This window comes from Camelus bactrianus, chromosome 6, assembly GCF_048773025.1.
Source record: "Camelus bactrianus isolate YW-2024 breed Bactrian camel chromosome 6, ASM4877302v1, whole genome shotgun sequence".
Taxonomy (NCBI): domain Eukaryota; kingdom Metazoa; phylum Chordata; class Mammalia; order Artiodactyla; family Camelidae; genus Camelus; species Camelus bactrianus.
This window is the reverse complement of record NC_133544.1, coordinates 13175009-13193703: the sequence shown is the minus strand read 5'-3', so window position 1 is coordinate 13193703 and position 18695 is coordinate 13175009. Positions and strand designations below refer to the sequence as shown.

The following is an 18695-nucleotide window of genomic DNA, read 5'->3' as shown; positions in this document are numbered from 1 at the left end:
ACACAGCCCAAACTTTTTCCAAAACACAGGCTTTATCAGCATATAAAGTAATTTGCCACATGCATTGTGTTCGCCTCTGAGCAGGTGGATAATAGATTAGTTAGACTTATTAAGATGTCAGTGTATTTTCCCATCCACAGCACACTGCAGTAGAGAAAGAAGACTACTCAATGAAAAGAAAACAACATGATTCCAACAATTTAGCCCAGGTCCATATGCCATTCTCATTTACTAAGACCAATAGCAACAGAAAATAAAAATAAAGCACTGAAGACAGTGAACCTAGCAACAAAGTAATGAGTTAAACTCAAGTAGAGAGTGACACTGAGGCCAATAACCCAGGGTCCAGTTCAGCTGAGATTATCTGTGGCCCTGAAGAATATTTGAGAGCTAAATTCCTCTACTTCTTGCTAAATACTGGCCTGGACAAAGGTCGGCCTCCCTAAGCAAGATAGAAAACCAAAGGAAAAAGCAGGGCAAGGTCTCTACTCAAGGACCTGAGACAGCACCAAGCCTTTTCTTCCCCCACATCATACAAATAACTAGAACCTCACCATCACTGTATCAATCACAAAGCCGACTATAAAGGTCTTTCTCCACTCAGAGCAGTTTGTCTACACCCCTCATCTAACCACCTCTAGGGAAGTCTTACCTATATTGCTCATCTCCCAATACTCTGTTTCTCAGCAATATCTAGAGCTCCATATACCTCAACAGACATTTCCAGAATGACTGAATGAATTCTCCTAACAACCCAGAAGGAGCTGAAGGGGCTGATTTCAACACTGCAGAAGAAACAATTGAGACACATTAAACTGACCCCCCATGGAAATGCTACTATTGTTTGTAGTGCCCCGTCCAGACTCCAGGGGGTTAGGTTTTTCTCCAAATTTTTATTTTGACAAATTTCAAATCTAAGAAGACAAGTTGAGGGACTAACATAATGAAGAAGCGGCAGACCACAATGCTGCATCCTTAAATATGTTCGAACAAGAACATTCTCCTTTCATTCAGAGGTTTACTTTTTTTTTTAGAGCATATGGCATGTTCAAAACTGAGTGGTGGGGACATTTTTCAAGAGCTGAGCACAAAATTAACACCTTCAAAGAACTTAGTTGGGGATTTAAACTGTACAAACATGAAATGATTCAGGATTATTCAATCCTAAACTCGGGTGGCACTGATGATAAGTGAAATAGGAGCTCAGAGAAGTGAGAAAGCAGGTTGGGCTGAAGTGTCAGAGAGGAAATACGTGGCAGAGACAGACTGGCTATTTATTAAACCTGTTTCTTCTCCGTTCTACACACACATCCAGACTACCTTTCCCAGCAACCTGTCTCTGCAGTCAGATGTGGCAGTCTTATCCAGAATTAGCTGACAGAAAGGAAAGGAAAGTGCAACGTGCCACATCTGGGACTGACTGGTAAAAACCTGCCACTCAAGAATCTCCACCGCTTTGCCTTTTTTAGCCAGTGTGATCCAAATAAGCACAATGACCTTGGGAGCCATAGCTTGAAAACGGCAGAGACATAGGAAGAAAGGGGCTGGTTCCCTAAAGCTCCACCTGCATGAGAGCCACCCCCTAGTCAGGACACCCATGTTGGATATGTAAGGAATAAACATCTATTGTTTCAGTTCATTGCACTATGTTAGGCTGGCTGAAGCCACTAGTGTTACCTCAACTAAAGCAGTTAGATCTTAAATTGCCTTTGAATATGTGTGGAAGGAAGTAACGGTTTGAAAATAATGATTGTGTTTTCCCTCTATTGCTTTCTGCACATATGATCTTCACTCTAGTTGTCCAGAGACATTCATACACTAGGGACTGTTAGGACTATTAAATAAGGAATACAAAGAGAAAGGATGGATGTTCCTTTTCTGCTGGTCTGGCAGAATAGATACCTCTCAAATCCTCTGAAAACAACCAAAAATGACGGGCAAAATATTTCCTCAAAAATAGTTTGAAATGTGTTTATAAGCTGCCAGAAATATGAGGAACACTCACAGCATAATACTTTTTTAAGTACAGTCAGTTACAATGAGTCCATTTCTGGTGTACAGCACGATGCCCCAGTCATGCGCAGCATAATACTTTTTATCAGCTTTGATAGGAAAGGCATTTAACAAACTGGGAGAACTCAATCTCCTGGTTTTACAAGTTAGCAGGGCTTAGGGAACAGCAGATAAACTTGCTGGCACTGACAAAGACAGGGCCCACCAAGGTACAAAATATAATAGGAGATGCCCTGCAAAGATAGGACTCCAACATGCTATCAGCACTACCCATCTCAAAAATGAGTGCCGAGTAGAGGGGAGAGAGTCTTTACTGAAAATCTGTAACCACAAGACTATCCTCATATGGGTTTTGAGTATGAATTGATTATGTGGTTGGTCCCTAAAACCTCTAGTTGAGAATTTTCAAGCCCTTGTTTTGCAGATTGGCACTTGGCAAAAAAATCTAGTGAAATTCACCTTCAATATAAACCTCAAATCATTCCCACTGATAAAGTCTCCAAAAAGAAAAAAAAATAGAAGAGGACATAGTAAAATTAAACTAAGTAAATTAAAAGCCATAAACACATACATGCATAAGGAAACAAAGCATCATGAACATCAACTAGCAGAAATACGAGGCAGTAGAACTAAACCCATAGACTTCCAATTTTTAAATTATCAACTAACATAATATTGTATGTCAACTATTTTTCAGTTTTTTAAAAGTCTAAAGAATTATCTGACACACAATATAAAATAAATGTTTAAATAAATAACAGAAGGAAACAAGTATGTAAACCATAAGATTAAACAGATTAGATACAGGAAACTAAAAAAGACTAAAAAAATTATCTATGCTGTAGCACATAAAGACATTACAGAGAGAAACAGACAATATGAAAAGAAAGTTTAAACACATAGAAGAAAACAAATATCTAACCTATACGTAATTGAAAATCCAGAAGAAGAAAAAACAAAGAGCACAGAGCAGGGAGAATCTTCCAAAACTAATGGAAAAAAAAAATCAACCCATAAGTTCACAGAGCAAAACAAAAAATCTTACACAAAATAAATACATAAAAAGAAATTGACATCTATAGACACTTTGTAATAAAACTGCAGAATAGATCAACTGTAAAGATAAAAAGAGTATCTTCAAAGCAGCCATAAGTCACTCTTTAAAAATGAATACCTTTGGTGGCAATTGGCAATTAGATTTAGCATTGATTTCTTAATTAGCAGAAATCAGAAAACAATAGAGCATCTTTAATGTGTCGAGAGAAAATAACCAGAATTTTGTACCTAGCACAAAAATATTTTATACCTAGCAAAACTATATTTTAAGGAAAATAAAGGGAAAGAGTGAAACTTTTCCAACAAACAATAACTGAAATAGGTCTCCCTCAACTGATCCTCACTAAATGAAATCTATGAAGAAACATGATTTGAGGGGAGGATACAAGGTGGGCAAGGAATTATAAGCAAAGAAAGTAGTAAGGAGGTGGATGAACAAACATTCCTATTTTAAAATGACAATGTCTAACCTATGAGGCTGAAAAAAACACAAGATAAAACTAAAACTCTGGGCAAAATGGGACCTAAGCTAGTCGGGAGGTGTGGGGAGTGGTAATGACTGGAATTTAATGGTCTAAGGTTCTTGCATGGTCTAGGAGGAGAGGAAAGATATTAATTCACTTTATACTTTTAAGTATGCGTGCTAAAATTTCTAGAGCACTGCTAAAAGAACAGCAATAGAATGTAAAACTTCCCAAATAGTATAGAATAATATATGAAATCAAGAAAAAAGTCAAACAATTCAAAAGAAGGCAAGAAATGAAAGGACAAGAAACATGGAGAGGTAGAATAAGTGGAAAGAATACACTAACGTAAAGGAATAAATGAAATAAATCTGAAATTACAATAAATATAAGTGAATTACATATTTCATTTAAAAGATATTTACAAAGTGCATAAAAACAATACCCAGCTTTATATCACATATAAAAGATACATCTATCTATGATATTAGGATGCAAAGAATTGTTTTTTTTTTAAGGATGGAAAACAGATTAGCAAAAACTAATAATAAAGAAGCTGATTATATCCTGCTGTTGTCTACTGTTGTTGTATGGACACCAGAAAAAAATACACTATAAGACAAAAAGCATTGTAAGAGTTAAAGTGCACTACTTCACGATGACTTTAAAAGATTCAGTTCTCCAAGAAGATAGAAGACTTCTAAATGTGTATATACTGAATAGAATGACTTCAAAATATATCAAGAGAAATGATAATCTATCATCTTAGAGATTTTAATACACTTCTCTCAGTAAAAAAATAGATCAAGTTAGGATAGTGGTCACCTTGCAAAGACAGTAACTTAGGGGCATAAGGGGACTTCCTGGGTGCAACTAATGTTGTAAGTGCTGGTTGCATGGGTGTGTTCACTTTAGAAATCTGTCTACAGATGTAACTGTAGACATAAATATACACACTATGTATTTATGTATATATGTATCTATACTATATATCTCTATATACTACAAATGGGGTGTGTATATAATGTGTGTATATGTGTATATATATTATATATATATATAATGTTTCTGTTCATATGAGAGCATGTACAACTAAACTACATATAGTTCCAGGATTTAAAAAAAAAAGTATGTGATAAAATTATAAAGAAAAACAAGGACACAAACTAGAAGCAACACACTTCACATCTACTCACTCACTTCCAAGTTCCAGTTTGGCCATTCTTAGCTGCAAGGGAGTCTTAGAAACGCAGCAGCTAACGGCCATAGGTGGGAATCAGTAGACTCGTAGCCTTGAATGTGAGTCTTTCTCCTGGGACAGGATTTTCCCCTTTTAACGGGAGTCTGAAGGACTCAGCTCAAAGAATTGACCTGAAGGCAGTGAAAGATGCAGCCTTCACCCACGAGGGACAGTGAAGTCCCTGATCTTTCTGCCCGGATGGTAGAAGGAGATGGTGGAGGGGAAGTGAAAGAAAATCCCACCCCTCCTGGGTCCGGTTAACAGTCGGAAAGAGAAAGGAAGGAAGAGAAGAGGACAGTGGAGTGGTTTGCTGCTTGTCCTGGCTTCTCCTGGGGGATTCCACCTCCTGATGGAACTCTGGGCGCAGAGGCATGTCCTTGTGCCCATCCCCCTCATCACTTGGAGCTCTAGCAAGAGACGGCCTACACCAGCCTAGAACACAGCTTCCTCAGCCTGGCACTGCAGCCTGGTCAAGCAGGGGGAGATGTGAGGTGGGGCGCCTCAGGTGGGCTGTGCCAGAGGAGAGGAGCCCTTGTAAAGAACACCAGACCAGTGGGCTTGGTGGATGATGTCACCAACACTCAGGGTTTGTTGCCAACAAACCTGAGATTGGACCCAGTCAGCAGGGAATAATGCCACATCAAGTTCTGATAAAGCCAAGAGGATGACCAGATCAACTTTTTTTTGCAAACTGCAGGTCACTTATTGGGTCCCAGCTGTGTTTTTTTTTTTTTTTTCATTAAATAAAATAGAACGGAAGAGATCAGAGTACATCGAGGGTAGCAAGACTAAAAATATCTTGTAAAACTTCTATTTCAGCTATACACATTATTTTGTAAAAACTTTTGTATCATCTGTCCATATATGCTTACTGCAATCTCATGCAAATGTATCTGTATTTTGTTCTGAGTCCTTGAAAACCAATGGACTAGACTATGTGTTATAAGAGCCACAGACTTCAACGGCTAATATAGGACAGGCAGCATCTGTGGGCAAGAGACATCGCCCCTGGGAGCCAAGGCCACCCTTGTCCTTCGTAAGAAGTAAAAGAGAAGAGTGCATGTTACACCCTTTCCCACACACTCTGTCGTCACAGGCAAAGACGGGGGGCAGCATGAAGGAATGGATATTGTTTTCCTAGGAAGACTGAGGCTTATCTTAAGGGACTGTTTAGATTATCAGATCACAGTAGGTTTTCAAATGGATGAGATCAAATGTTATTATTCTTTTTCCTGATAATCAACGAATGGGTGTTTGCTAGGGAGGAAGGTTTGCTGCAGACAATATGAACAAACTACACTTTCTCTGCACATCAGAGTTGCAGAGTGGGAGAAACTGGTGACTCTACAACGTGTGTACAGCGAGGAAGAAGAAGGTTGTGGGCAGGGGACAATATGAACAAAGGCAGGGGACTTGGAAGGAGTAAGGTAGACTGGGGATGCATAAACTCTGACCAGATCTGCGGGCATTTCCTGAGCACTAATGGATAGGGTCAGATTATAGAAGGTCTTAAAAGTTAGGCAGGGGAGGACAGACTCGGTAAGGAGAGCCACAGGGAGCCACCACAGGTTCTTAGTAGGGACAAGACGCAACAATAACAACATAAAAATAAAAACAGCTACGATAATTTAAGTTGTAACTACATGTCAGGCTCTGTGCCACGGGCTTTATCATCAGCCTTCACAATCATCCTTTCAGGGTTACCACATTACTGAGTCTTATTTCCATATTCCTGAGTCTTAGGTTAAGGTCATACAGTTGTAAGTAGGTTTGAAAGCAGGAAGTCTAACTTCAAAGGCCATATTTCTAGAGTGGTTTAGGGACAGAAGCCTTCCAGAGGACAGGGGAAGGGAAGGAGCCAGGAGGGACAGAGCACCTTGGAGGTCGCCCACGGTACTCCTGGAGTGAGGCACCAGAGCGCAAGCTGAGGAGGTGATCACAAGGTGGATTTCCAAGAAATCAGCAAGAGCCTTGGTAATAAATTAGGTACATGGCATGTAAAACAAGTGGCTGTCCAAGTTTCCCATCTTGGGAAACAAGGATAATGGTTGTAGTAGAGAAAAACAAAACAAAAACACACACAACAAAATGAGTGCCCTTAATGAAAACTCAGCCTGAATGCCTGGAGTCTGAGCTTACGCCACTTCTCTTGTTCCCACTTCTCATACCAAAAACCACACTCTCAGGATCTTCATTCATTTTGGGGTTTTTGTTTTTGTTTTTGTTTTTGTTTTTGTTTTTGTTTTTGTTTTTGTTTTGTGGCTGACTTTTTTTTAATGGAGGTACCGGGGATTGAATCCAATTTTGAAGTTCGGAGGGTCATGAGAAATAACTCTTCTAAATCGCCCACAGTTCCAAGACTGGAAGGCAATGAGAAGCCAGGAGGGTCACTGATGCTGCAGATGCCCCAGCCATGCCGCCTTCAGGCCTGACTACTCAGCGCATGCAGCCCAACCTTCACCTGGACCAAGGGCATCAAGTCCCTCCCCTGAAAACCTCATCTGTAAACTACCCATCCTCAAGTCCTCCTTGCAGGGCCAGCTTCTAAAGTAAAGCAAAAGGCATAATACCTGGAAGAAGGAATTCAGGGAGGGTATCACTTCAATCTGTTGACATCAGCTTAGAACATGAACTTCAAAGGGGCCACGTTTGGGGATACCTCCAGTTTAAGGAGCTGATCAGAGTTATGGAGCAGATGGTTGGCTCCCTTACATCCCTATCACAGGGCACAGTTCCTGGTATGCAGTAGGTACTCAATAACTGTTCATTGAATGCATGGGTGCATGGTTTGTTTCCCTAAATTGGTGTCTATATGTCTTTAGCACTTCCCTAGATCAATTCTTTAAAATGATTTCACTTGTGAAATTCGTGAAAGGACACATGTAAAATAGAATTAGTTCCATTCAAGTTCTGAGCATTCACCTGAAGTTCAAGAGAATTAGAAATTACCAGGCACCTGCTTCCCTGAAAATGTCCACATTGGTTTCACCACTGGTTCCAACCAGTCACGTGCATACCAGGCATCGTGGGATGCCCAGGTGAAGATTTAACTTGTCCTTTCCCCCTTGGCTAGCATGAGAGCAGAGCTCCTTCCTTAGATGAAGTCAGACTAACCCAGCTCCTCTTGGTCTATCTAAACCCATGTGGAGTTTGTCTGATTTACGGGTAGCAGGAGTCCCAAGAACGGGACACTGACATCCTGCTAATCTGACCACTTAAGCCAGTTGTTTTTTTATTGGGAAAAAAAGGAAGAAAGGTGGCATCATTGTATCTGCATCTCTGAGTTTTTGAGCAGTTCACATGAATTATAAAAGACAAGGTTGTCTAGGAAATCTATTTTTGTGGATGCCACCAACAGAAATTCTAAGTGTAATATTTGGGTAATTCAAGAAAATCATATCCCTGTGGTAGGAGCCTCTTGTTTACCAACTGGGTGAATGTGCTCAGGGATGCATGAAGGGAAATTCAAAAGGTGAAGATGAATTACAGAAGATAATCTCTGACAAGGGAATTCAGAAGTTCCTCCCATCACTAGTGGTCAGACGTGGGAACAAAGAACTTCAAGAAGCAAAACCCTGCTTCTTGTCAAAATCACAACAAATATTCCCCACCACACCCTGCAATTTTTCCCAGGAGGAGACTCCATTTCAGGCATGGAAGGGGGAGTCATCAACCCTGGAACAGAAACAGAGGAGCAGCTGTGAGGTAGCCAGCAGGGTGGAAAATGCCTAGAATGTGGAGTCAGGGGGCCTCAGGGTGAGAACAAGTTGGCTGTCAAAGAGTGTGTGGCCCTGAAAACATAACTACCTCAGTTTCTTCATCTGTAAAATGGGGCATTCATGCATATTATTACTATTTATTACTAGTACTAGTGAAACAGGAGGGAAGGGGGCAGGGCACAACCATTAAAAGAATGACACAGCACCTGAGGATAGGACGGAAACTGGTTAGAACCATCTAGGCCTAAGATGGCGGAAGACTGGACTTCCGGTAGACATTGAGCCTCATTATACACTCATTGTAATACACTAGCATGCTAAATGACACACCCACAGGCACCATGACAGTTCCCAGGCTGGCCCATAAAAGGCCTAAAAATAGGTGGTGGCCCAATTCCTGGAAGTTCCTGACCCTTCTCCAAAATAGTTGGAATAATCCTCCCACTTGTTAGCATATGAAACTACCCAGCCTACAAAAACAAAACATCCCCACCTTGGGGCATCTGCCCCTATGCCCTGGGGCCACTCTCCTTTCTGAGACTAACACATTCTGCCTATGGAATGAGTATCTCCTAGGGCTGCTCGCACTTTCCAAGAAGATCCCGTCTCCTGGGGCCTCCCTTGCCTTCTGAGACGCCCGCACTGTCTATGGAGTATGCATCTCCCGGAATAAATCTACTTTCACTTGACTATGCTTGTTCTTGAATTCTCTCCTACTCGAAGCCAAAGACCCTCACTTGGCAGGGCACGTCACAGGGACTTGGCTGAGACCTAGGTCATAGCCATTTTTTCGTGCCCCGTTTTCCTACAACAGTAGTAGCACATTAATACTAGATTATTATAAAAATCAACAGAGGGAGCACCTGGCCAGCGGAAACCCCTTATCAGTTTGATGCGATTTTTCTGTATTACCCAGTATTGCCAAACTTACCATGAGCAACTTACTTATTTTCCAAGAGACCATATGAAATGCTAAATCCAGTCCCATGAAACAATATGACTGCCTTAATTTAGAGACATTATTAACTAGTTGTTAAACGGTAACAGTTTTCATTTTAAAGGCTGCAAAAGTGCTGAGTTTGAAGAGAGATAGTTGAAGTTATCTAAAATCTGAACTTGTGAAACATACTAAAGTCACCTCTTCAAGTAGGACTTGCTACTTTCTGAATCTTCAGAAACTGTGTTATCTGCAAAGGTGGCGGACACACTCTGTATAAATATTTGGAGTCCTCCATTAACAACGTCAGCAATTTCCTGGTAACTGAAATGCATCCTTCAGTTTCAAAACAAAGTCCCCGAGAACATCGGAGTGTAAGTGCTCACTCAGGGAGAACCCCTGGTCAACTACCAAGAACAAGGCTCCATCAGTTTCCTATGGCTGTACACTCATGCAGGTGCGAGGAGTAAGATAGCTTTAAACAGCCTATACATGAAAAGCTTTATTCAGCACAATTCAACAAACAGAAGTTAACCACAGTCATTTTCATCCACTACCACAGCCAACTATTTTGTGCTTATACTAGTTTCATCTTTGAAGAGGAAATATTTTCTTAAAAAAGTCCCAGCACAAATTGTTGGAAGATCTGTGGCTTCCCGGAATATTGACTATTTTCATCGCCATCTGAGACACTGTGCAGGTAATGGTAACATGCTAATGAGCATAGTGGAAGTAACAGGAGAAAGCAGACAGGGGGCTGTCCTTTCTAATTCCATGAGCTCCCCAACTGGGCAGCCTCCAAGAAAGAACACAGGGAGGTTGGCTGTGGCCATGACAAACACAATGCAACTACAGTTTGCCTGAAGTCTCTGCTGATTACTCCTTACCCAGCATGTGTGAATCTAGTGGTTGTGAAAGTTAAGAGTGGAAGTGAAGGGGGTGCCTCTATCCACCACCCCTAGAAATCTTAATATTTATGGCTTCTGGGAGGTACAAAAGGAGAACTGAGCTCAATCTCAATACTGCCATTTCAGTAAGTCTCATAACAGGAGATAATGTGAATATATTTGATGACATTCAAATATCATCTGTGTGTTATCATTTTACTCAACACTCAAAACATGACTGTGTCTGCCAAGCAGATTATATAGCTTGGCAAACTTTCATTTCATGAATGACACTTAATATGAAATAATTTTCACTGACAAACAGAATAACTGATATAACAGATCTTGTGGTGGTACTAGAATAAATCCATGCATTCCAGGACAATGATAACCAACTAACTTCAAACGCCTCCATGCGGCGTTCCTATAACATGTAAGGGCCCTTTGAAAACATTATTTCCCCTTCCCCCATGACAGACTGGCCCAGGGCTCTTCCATACATATGGGCCATCCACTCTTGTGCTGTGTCCAGAATGGCTTACTAGAACCTATGGTCTGCCATTCCTCCTTGCCACTCTGAGCAAAGAACCCTCTTAAACTGTCAAGGCAAAAGTCCCCTCTTCAGCTCAGAGGTTCCAGGACGCTACAGGTAATTCCCTTGGGCCTTCTTTAGAGAATATTTGGGACACTTTCAAAGCGGTGGTTTTCAAACAGTTCACAGGTACTGGAACTCTGGAGTTCTAGGGTACGCCACAGGCACGGCCCAGGAGAAGAGAGCAGACTCTGGGCTTCCTGGGTCTTGGTTCCACCAGAGCAGCTCTGTTTTTATTCCACTCATACATTAGGGTCTTGCATAAGATTCCATTTGGTGCTAAATATAAAACCAAAAGGACGTCTTCAAAAATGCATGAAAACCATTGCCTCCCTCAGGCCCTCCTACCCGCCTTCCCAGGCGGTCCCCTTCAAATAGAGGTTTAGGTACTACTCATTTTCCTTTCCTGGCATGTGGTTGGTATTCTGAGCTAATTATTAGAAATTTGGCACAGTCATCAAAAAATGCCAACTTCAGTGAATGTCTATATATCTGACAACTGAAAGTGAATTGGAATTTTATTGAACATCTTGTTAACGTAAATTGGTAAAATAAGTTGCACATAGCAGTATAATGATCAATTTTTCTAATCTCAAAGTGAAAAATCAACAGAAATGCCAAACATTTGGAGTCATTTAATTGGACTCCTCAAAGGTTCATTTAAAAATGAACTGTTCTGAGCAAACTATTTGACAGACAATGGAGCATGAAGGCAGATTCTAGAAACTAACAAATCCCATTCATTTCCTTCAGTTTGTAAAAACAAGCAACTGACATGTTTCCTGCCAATGAACACAGTTGAAGATAAGAAAGTTCCCAACAGGAAATCCTTTGCTAAAAGAGAACAGTTGTGCTATTAAATTTAACCATTTTTTACCAAATCTCAATCAGTTAAATATCTGACAACATGGGGTCATGAAATATATGCTAAATCACCCCCAGTGATGCTATATTGCTTCTGAAGTCTGTATTTCCTATGACATCGATGCAGGATATTAAATAAATATTACAATGTAGTTAGGATTCTTTCCACCTCCTCTCCCCCATCCCATGCAATTAGTTGATGAAAACAAGGGGAATTTTCTGCTTTTTCAAAAGCTCAAAGTGTTAGTTAAATGAGATTTAAAACTGACCATTTTCAATTATGATTAAGCAATACAGTGCTATAAATCATCATGACTGTAAGAAGGATATTTCTAAATGAATACCAAGCACTTAAAATTTAATGACTCCCACTGTCAAGATGAGAAAAATATAAGAAATGCAATGGCTTTATATTTACAGGCTTCAGTGTTGATCCCCAAAGTCAACATTAAGCCCCCTCGGTTATTTTTCACTTAGCAAAGTGAAAGGGGGAGATCTCCAAACTTTCCTCCTTTCTTTACTCTCAATAAAGCACTACCAAGACATTGAAAATATTCAGTCTTGATTTGGGGAACGTCTCAATTCTCCTAAAAACTAGGATAGCACACTTCTCCATCCACAGAAGAAGAGGAAACTTTTCTCAGTGAACCGAGTAATAACTATAGTTTTGAAACAGCTCTTATTTCTGTTTAGGACTGTCCTTTCCCTGCTGAGCTACTGAGAACACCCTTCCTTCCCAAAGCACCAGGCAGAGTTTTCATTTATCCCTGCACATGCAGCCTTAGAGCAAAATCCAAAATGCCACAGCTCTTGAAATTCAATTGCTACAGTTCAAGTTGGACACCTATTGCAAACAGAAACTCTTCATTACACCATCCCCAGACAACTTCATCCACAGGTGACTGTCTTGTCTTTACAGCCCCACAAAGAGTTTGGTTCTAACAGCAGACGCAGGAATCAGTTTGCTTCCACAATTAGGTGATCAGATACATTCTTCTTAGCCTTTCCTGGTGCAACTCAGAGGTAGCAAAATGCTAAGTAAGCATGTGTGCTCATCCTTGCTTGAAGCCCTTTTCCTCACATAGTTTCAATCAAAATACAGTTATGAAATCCAGGAGACTGCATTTTTGGTTGTTGTTGTAAAATGACCTTGATTTGACAGGCACCGGTTCAGGTTTCAACAGATGCTGTGGGAAAGCTTACAGAAGCCAACATGTTCTCCAGGCATCTGTGATGACATGCAGGGTTTTTTTTTCTTTTTTTTTTTTTTAAGTGGTGGTTATGGTAGTGTATGTGTGTTGGGGTGGGGGTAGGGGATTACACTTCTCAGTTTCCATGACAACCATGTCTCTACTCATCAGTTATAAGATACCATCCACTTCCTGTATCTAAATTTTTCAGCCAATCAGAAAAGTGTTTATACATTTAACAACTTCTGGGACCGTGATTCTTTAATTAGGGTGTTTTAAGGCTCAAATGGAGGTGGCCACCGGCCTTGTATTTTTCATCTTATGGAGAGAACATTTCACTGTATCCACTAACTCATACTTTTTTGATTGTTTGCTCTTCATTGCCTTTTTCTCTCCCCGTCACAGACTTAAATTTTAGTGCGTGATACATGCTAATAATGCACCAGACACTTAAATTATCAAAGATAACTGTCAAGCATTCATCTACTGATGGTGCTATGATCTAAAAGAAAAAAAAAGTTACAAAAAAAATTCTAAGTTGAACAACTTCGCATTCTACAACTCCTGAGGAGAAATCATCGAGAATATATTGTAAAGTGATACGTCTATAAATGTAAGCTAGTAGCTGACGTCCGCAAAGAAATTTGTCACCAAAATGGCCTACTTTATCTGGATAGAAGCAACAACAAAAAAATTAAACACAAAGGTATCTCAAGCAAACTGCACCCGAATTAAAAGTCAGGCTAGCAGAAATCTGTGCACGAGAAGGCTACGCTGGGATTACAGCGTGCTTTTAAACGAAGGTTTGGGGTGACTGTTTTCCTAAGTCTCCGTCGCACTGACCAATCAGCGTGAGAGGACAGCGGGCTGTAGTCATTTGAGCAGTCTTCCGAGCTCTGCGCTCTCCGAGCTGCTCTCCCTTCTCCGAGGCAGAGCTGGCGATCAATGAAAAACAGGGAACAAAAGGAATATAACAGGACGTCTTCCTTAGCTAAGGAAAATGCTTCCCTTTTTTTTCCCTCAATGAGCCGGTCGCACCCTGCCTACCACAGCTCCACACGGGAGCTCCCAGCAGACCAGCCCCTTCTGCTGAAGCACATTTTACATTTGCAATCATGTGTCCCAACTGCTGGCAAATGTGTCACCTTAAGCACATCCTGTGACAGAGGGCTCCCCGAGCCCAACCAATTGAAACTAATAAATGAAAGAAATTAATAATCCCACAATTAAAAGCTGCCCAGAAAGACTGCATGTCCCTTCCCCAAATGTCAACCCGGGAGTACAAACAAAGCATGAAAAATAGTCTCTTCAGCCTCCCCAGCCAGTAATCACGGTTTTCTCCTCAAAACAATGTTTCTCCAAAAAGAGAAAAATTCTTCCTGCTCTCAAAGGAAACTCTCATCAGCATATGTCATATCAGGGTAACCAGATACAGTATTTGAAGAGAGGTTTAAACTGCCCACAGATTCGACACTCTGTTTATAATTGATAGCAAAACAGTTGCGACAGCAATGCTGTAAACTCTGCCCGAGCCAAACTCCACATTTAACACGTTAGTTCCTTGAAAATAAAAGTAATGCCCACAGAAGTAAAGACCTAGGAAGTAATTAACACAATTACATCAATTATTGGACTTTTTAAAAATTATCCATTTGTCTGCTATTTAAAAATGAAAAAAAAATTTTAACGACTATCCACAAATTCCTGAGAAACTTTTTTTTTTAAATGAACTTACTTTTGAGACAAAACTAATGAAAATATGCAACTTGCCATGCCTGGATCTTCCCCATTTGGACTGCATGCTATAAATCAATCTGAAACCAGGTAGAAATTCGGGGGCAGAAACCTTAAAAAACCAAAGGGTGCCCCAAAATGCAGCAGCCTGAACAGTGAGGGCTTCTCGTGACAATGCTGAACCAGAGCAGAAGATCAGGCAGGAGGCAGGAAATGAGCCCCATTTTCGTTACCTTCGATCGCCTGCCCCCCCGCTGCTTCTCGCGGCCGCATTGGGGGGCTGCGGCGGCGCTGGACTCGCGGGTGGCCCCGCCGCCGGGTCGCGCAGTCTCCCGGCCGAGCTGCAGCCGATCGCGGCCGGAACCCCGGCTCCAGCCCCGGCGCCCGCCCGGGGTCGGCGGCGCGGCTCCCACCCGGGCCCGGAGCCCTGCTGGGTCCTAGTGCGCGCCGCGCGCCCGCCGGCGGCTCAGTCTGCAGCCCGCACGTACGGCAGGCGGCTCGGGAGCACCGTGCGTCCCCGGGAGAACCGAAAAACCCGTCGGCCCCTTTCAAAACCAGACACCGTACTTGCGGATGAGCTGGAGCTTAAAGTCAAATCCCGGCCTCAGATGTTAAAAGAGAAACACTGGCGACAACTAATATCTGCAGCCCCAGTGTACAACGTGGGGCAGTAACTGATTTCCGTAGGTTCGCCTGGAGCACTTGTGATACTGTACGTTCACAGAGGGGAGGAGAGCGTGCGGGGTCTGTAAAGAGAGGTTTCAAAAATTTAACGCCAAAAAAAAAAAAAAAGTTGAAAATTGTGTGTTTAAAACAATGTTTTAAAGAGTTTTCCAATGATTTTTCCCCTAACACGTCCTTTTGCATTTTGCTTTCTCTTACTTTATCATATGCTATTTTAAATAACAATGGCCCATATGGCTAAACACGTAGTCATTTGATTTTCAAAAGACCTCAAAAATTGCATCAGAATATGCACTCATGTATCTCCCAAGAAATCAACGAGAAAGAATTAATGGTGGCATATGGTGTGCTTCATGGAGAAAACTTAATTACAAATTAAAACAAATGCAAAAATTCACAAATTCAGTAAAGTGAAAGTAAATTATGATCCTAGATGTGTACACAAAGCAGCTTGTGTACAGTTAGGGAAAATTTAAGTTCTAGATTTCTCTTCTAACTGCAGAAAGTGTGTTACAGAAACCCCATGACAGAGTCCCCTCATTTGCCCCCAAAAGGGCTTCCAGCGACCTCTCAGAACATTCATTTACCATAGCCCACCTGGAAGGCAACTTTTAAACTTGCAAGTGCTCATTTAAGAGGACAATTCTATTAGCCCTTAATTCAAAATAAAAGTGCTTTAGTTTAAAAAGCTTATTTGAAAGGCTTCAAGACTGAGAGCTTTCTTTCAGTCTTTGATATCGCCAAGTTTGAAGGTCACAATTCTGTAAAACTGCTAATAACAATGGCACTGTGGTTTGACACCAAAAGGAAAATCAAATATGTGTTTTCTGAGCTCTATTTTTGGAGCTCAAAAAAGTCCCTTTGAAAATTATTCGTGCCCTCCTCCTTCCCAATTATAGCTAAATAAATGTAATGGGAGATTTTTAGTATTAATTAAACATCAAAGGTACCTTTTCTGCTGTCTTATGTCCACGCATAGAACGAGTTGTAATATGTTACACTTGTCGTTCTTCAAAGTCCTCACACAGGCATCTCCTGTGATCTTTACCATACTTCTGTGATAAAACAGACACTATAATCCCCGATTCTCAAATGAGGAAGTGGACGCCGCGAAGGGTATGGTGACTTGTCCAAAATCACAACAGCTGGTCCTCAGAGGAGCTGGGATCCCAAACTCAGTCTCTGACATTTCCAACAGACTTCTGCTTTTTCAAGTGCACCACTTGGCCTCCCAACTACTTGTGGAATATTGTGGAAAATGAGGTATCCAAAACAAAAACGCAGGTATGTTTCTGTAGTCATCATTTTGTAACCAAGCAGGACCCTGAGGGGCCTTTCAGGGTCAGACCCCTCCCCCATATCTTCTCCTGTAGCTCCTCTTTGAAGTCCCCAGATAATAGTATCTCATGTACATTTCCTGAGTTTTTCAGATGCTTAAAACCACCACCAAAGGGAAGAAATGAACTACTTGATAATCGAGAGCACGTGGCCTCCAGACCTTCTGGAGCCTGGGGGTCAGTAATGTTGACTGCCCTGTTACCTCGACATCAGCCAGAGAATTGTGCATGAGCTAATCGTGTACCCTGCAACGCCTTCCCTTATCTGGCCTTTAAATATGTTTTGCTGAAACCCTTCAAGTAGTTTGAGGTTTTCTTGGGCATAAGTCACCTCATCTTCCTTGGTTGGCCCTGCAATAAACCTTTCTCTCCCCCAAACTCTGATGTTTCAGTTTGTTTGGCTTCATGGTCCTGCAGGCACACAAACTTGTATTGGTAACAATTTCTTACCTGTTTTGGAGCAGCAATTTACCAGAATGGAAGTAAGGAGCTGGTTGCAAGTGTTTCAGTCTCTGCTAAATGAAAAAGCTGACTGGTCAGATTTCTGTCCCATGGCTGTCCAGGGCACCCTGGCAGACAGAAAACAAAACTCGGGGGCTGAGCAATGCCCCTGTCACCTATACATTTTTTGGCTCTCTGTCAGAGACTATGTACTGACCCCACCAGACACATAGAGAAGTGAGGTTTTATCAAGTGGAACTTGGTTTTCTATGTGTCGTCTCAGCACTGAAAGTCCTTGAGAACCCTGGAAACTCGGACATTTCAGATACCAGGCAGCCGATTCATGAGATCCAGGGTGTCCCTGCCCAGACCTTGTGACAACCGGGGTGTTAGTTCTCAGCACTCCTGCACCCATGGGAAAGTCACCAGTCAGTTCTGTTTGTGGCATTCCACTTCCTCCTCCCCTCTGCTGAAAGGAAATGTGACTTCTCTGATGATGTGTCCCAAACCACCTAAATACCAGCCAGGTGAGGGCTGGGTGACATATAACTGAAAAGATAAATATTTTATTCTTAAAAATGATTCATTCCCTTTCTTGTGCAGCAACTAAGGAAGAGGCTACACGTGGCGGCATCCTCAGAAGACGTGGACAGCCTTCCTGGGGAACCACTTGGAAGCATTAATGCCAAACTTACTTGGTGAATTCATCTGACTCCTTTGTTGAAAACCTATCTAATTATAGTCACACTATCCACGTGGCCTTCAAATGTTGCAAATGCTAGGCTGAAAGTAATCCTAGTACCAAAAGGAGGTGATGAGAAACTGAAAAGAAAAGCTGGTGGTGAGCAATTCCCCAAAGCTAGAGCGCACCCGAGAGGGACTGGTCAAAAGAAACCATCATTCATTCATTCATTCTGTATACCTCAAGCGTTGAAAATTTAATGTAAGCAAGGTACTATTCTAGGCTCTGGGTATAAAAAATAAATAATGCAGTGGAGCCCTTAAACAGGCAAACAGTTGCAGAGCAGTGATGTAAGTGCTGCAGTAAAACCGTGTCACAGGCACTGTGTGTCCAAACGCCAAGGGTCCAGGCCAGTTTGTCTTCAGAGCCATTCTCAGCCTTGCCCTCACTCAGCGTTGCTAGGAGCTGACTCTCAGGGGCCGAGCTTTACAGAATCCTGGAACAGTTGGCTAATGGCTGGATATGGCCCATGAGAGGCATTGGAGGGAAAGTGGAGGGTGAAAGAAAAGGAGAGGCCAGAGAATTTCTTCGCTTCCCTCTTGCCTCTGATGTCATCTCCAGCATCAGGCTGCCAGGTGACCGCAGCCCCTGGTTCAGGTAACATTGCCATTTCCTGTTAACTCTCCAGCTTTGGGATGTTAATGGCTTTCTGCTAAAATTAGCTGATGGGTAAATTTATCTTCCTGTTTGCATCTCAGATCCTCCCTCACCTATGGAGCAATCCCCTGCATTCAATTCCTTCTGTGCACATCAGCAAATCCCAATGGAAGGGCAACTTACAAGATACCTGAGCAG

The 18695-nt window shown here is 41.8% G+C and overlaps 1 protein-coding gene across 3 annotated transcripts in view; it reads right to left on the bottom strand.

The window, feature by feature from the left end:
• Positions 1-15113, bottom strand: part of FOXN3 (forkhead box N3) — a 364758-nt gene extending 349645 nt beyond the window's left edge. For 2 of the 3 annotated variants that reach the window (XM_045505824.2, XM_074365166.1), the window contains exon 1: positions 14930-15113. The gene's annotated coding sequence lies outside the window, so the exon portion shown is untranslated. The remainder of the gene's footprint in view (positions 1-14929) is intronic. The other variant, XM_074365167.1, reaches the window with a different exon arrangement.
• Positions 15114-18695: the final 3582 nt, after the last annotated feature.